This window comes from Denticeps clupeoides, chromosome 20 (assembly GCF_900700375.1).
Source record: "Denticeps clupeoides chromosome 20, fDenClu1.1, whole genome shotgun sequence".
NCBI classification, from domain to species: Eukaryota; Metazoa; Chordata; class Actinopteri; order Clupeiformes; family Denticipitidae; genus Denticeps; species Denticeps clupeoides.
This window is the reverse complement of record NC_041726.1, coordinates 1,458,854-1,461,189: the sequence shown is the minus strand read 5'-3', so window position 1 is coordinate 1,461,189 and position 2,336 is coordinate 1,458,854.

The window sequence follows — 2,336 nt, the reverse complement described above, 5'->3', positions numbered from 1 at the left end:
TCACAGCAATGCCACCCCAGTCACACTCTTAACCATGCAGTTGATTAAAGAAACCAACACGGCCTAAAACTGCAGAGTGACAGGGATTCGGCGGTGGCCGCGGACGTTCGAGCATAATACATAATGCAAACGCCGAGCCGCCCGACAAGTTGACTAATTCCGCCTCGCCCCGTCCCCCGTCCTGCTGAGGGGAATTCTGGGAGACACCCCGACGCTGAGAGAGAATAATGCCCGTGGAAAGGAGAGTTCATTAGCCGCACTCCCACTCCCAGAGCTCTCAGCTGAGCACATGAGCTACAAGTACACAGAATTTATTTGACGAGAAAAGCGGGGTGGGGGCTGCCGAGTAGAAATGGATTTTCTATTGATCCATTGTTCTGCAAAGACAGTGCAATCAATATAAATAATAATCTGCTTAAACTAGTGACTCACCTAATTACAAAAGGCATAATATTTATATCAATTTCATTTCTTATGCTAAACTGCATCCACTGCATTCGACAACATGAAAAATACGGTCAGAATTTTGGGTGACTATAAATATGAATAAATATAAGACAAATTAGGTAAAAACGTGGCACACAACGTTTAAGGTGTTGTCTAAAGAACTAACGGCAAATTTATTGTAACTGTAAATGACTAATAAACAATTAAAACTTTGAGGTAATTGTGATTTTCTAAATATAATTTATTAACCCAAGTACATTTGCAGATGTTATTAGTCATTCATTAACGCTGACTACACTGTATCTAGAGCTAATTACTAATCTAATCAGCAAATAGTCAGCGAATAATTAAGGTATAGCTTGTTTACAAATAGTTAATTAACCAGCCTTAATTAAAGTCGTGTCCTCGCTTGTAATGTGTGGACTGTAGGGGGCGGACATAAATTGGAGTGTGCACATAGAAAACACTAAATGCAGTTTCTGTCACTTTTGTATATACGAACTGAAGAGTTACGCTTTTTCATTCGTATTTTTCACTGCCTGCCCTATTGGCACGTTTCTACTTAATTTGCTGTTGCACATGGAATGTCAGGAATATTTTAGAACGATGGTAATATGAGATAACCTGAAAATCTTCATTATCTGATAATGGAGTAGATGTGGTAGCTACACTGCTGAAAATGGCCGAACTGCACGTTTAAAGCGCAGACATATTGCCGTGCCTGCGTATCGCCGATGATAAAGTGGCCGTGGCGTCCCTGCAACCCCTTCTGCACCTCGCCACCGGGCAGTGGTGAATTGAGGGAGTGAAAGATAAGGGCAAGCGGGAAGAAAAGAGATAAACGACGCCGTTAATGACATTAATTAATTTATTGATTGATTGGTTCCACTACATTTCTTACTAGCCCAATTAATTAAAGCGATCTGCCAGCGAAGCATTGAATGTCTGAGCCGAATGAGGGGAGGGGGTAGAGGGAGCGAACAGCCCCCGGGGGGCTGAGGGGCCTGGGGGGGGTGGACTCACCTTTCACACAGCTCTGGGTCTGAGGGACGAGAGACAGGTGCTCCGCCCCTTTTTGCCCCGTCTCCACTTCTGCCACCCGGAGACTTGACCAAAGCCGAGCCGCACGGCCTAATGAGAAGATGGCCAGCGGGGAGGAGCTCCGTGTGGGCGCATCTGCTGCCGACAGACGGTACGCAGGTTCCAGGATGGGGGCATGCATGTGGAGCAATGTTGGTTCCTCACACACACCTACTGGCAAACACACACAGACACGAAACATCCCTGCAGGCGGTGCACACTAACACACAGGCTGTATACACACGTGCAGCACGCGGGATCCCTGTAGCGTTAACAACCGGCGCATTAATAAACATGCCGAGAGACACGCATCAGTCATGAGAGGAAAGTACCTGTGGGCGCATCAGCAAACAATGCACACGGACAAATATATTCTCACATGACCAAACAGGACCAAACAGGACCTTACTGTATTCTGTGTACTAGGCTATATGTATACTTGTGTATGCATGTTTCCATATGTTGTATGTATATATGTATGTGTGTGTGTGTGTGTGTGTGTGTGTGTGTGTGTCTATATATATATATATATATATATACACACACACACACACACACACACACACACACACACACACACACACACGCTGTTGTTTGGGCTTGAATGGGTATAAATAAAAAAATTTCACAGAAAAGAGAAGAATAACAAACAATGTTTGAGATATTGCTTCTTTAATCAATGCAACTCTTCTCAGCTATACTAAATTACGGAAAAAAAGGCTTTTCTAATAATCAATGAAGCTTTTAAAGTGAAAAGTTGGGTTAATGAACACAGAATTCCATTCATCTATATACTAATTGTTGATGTG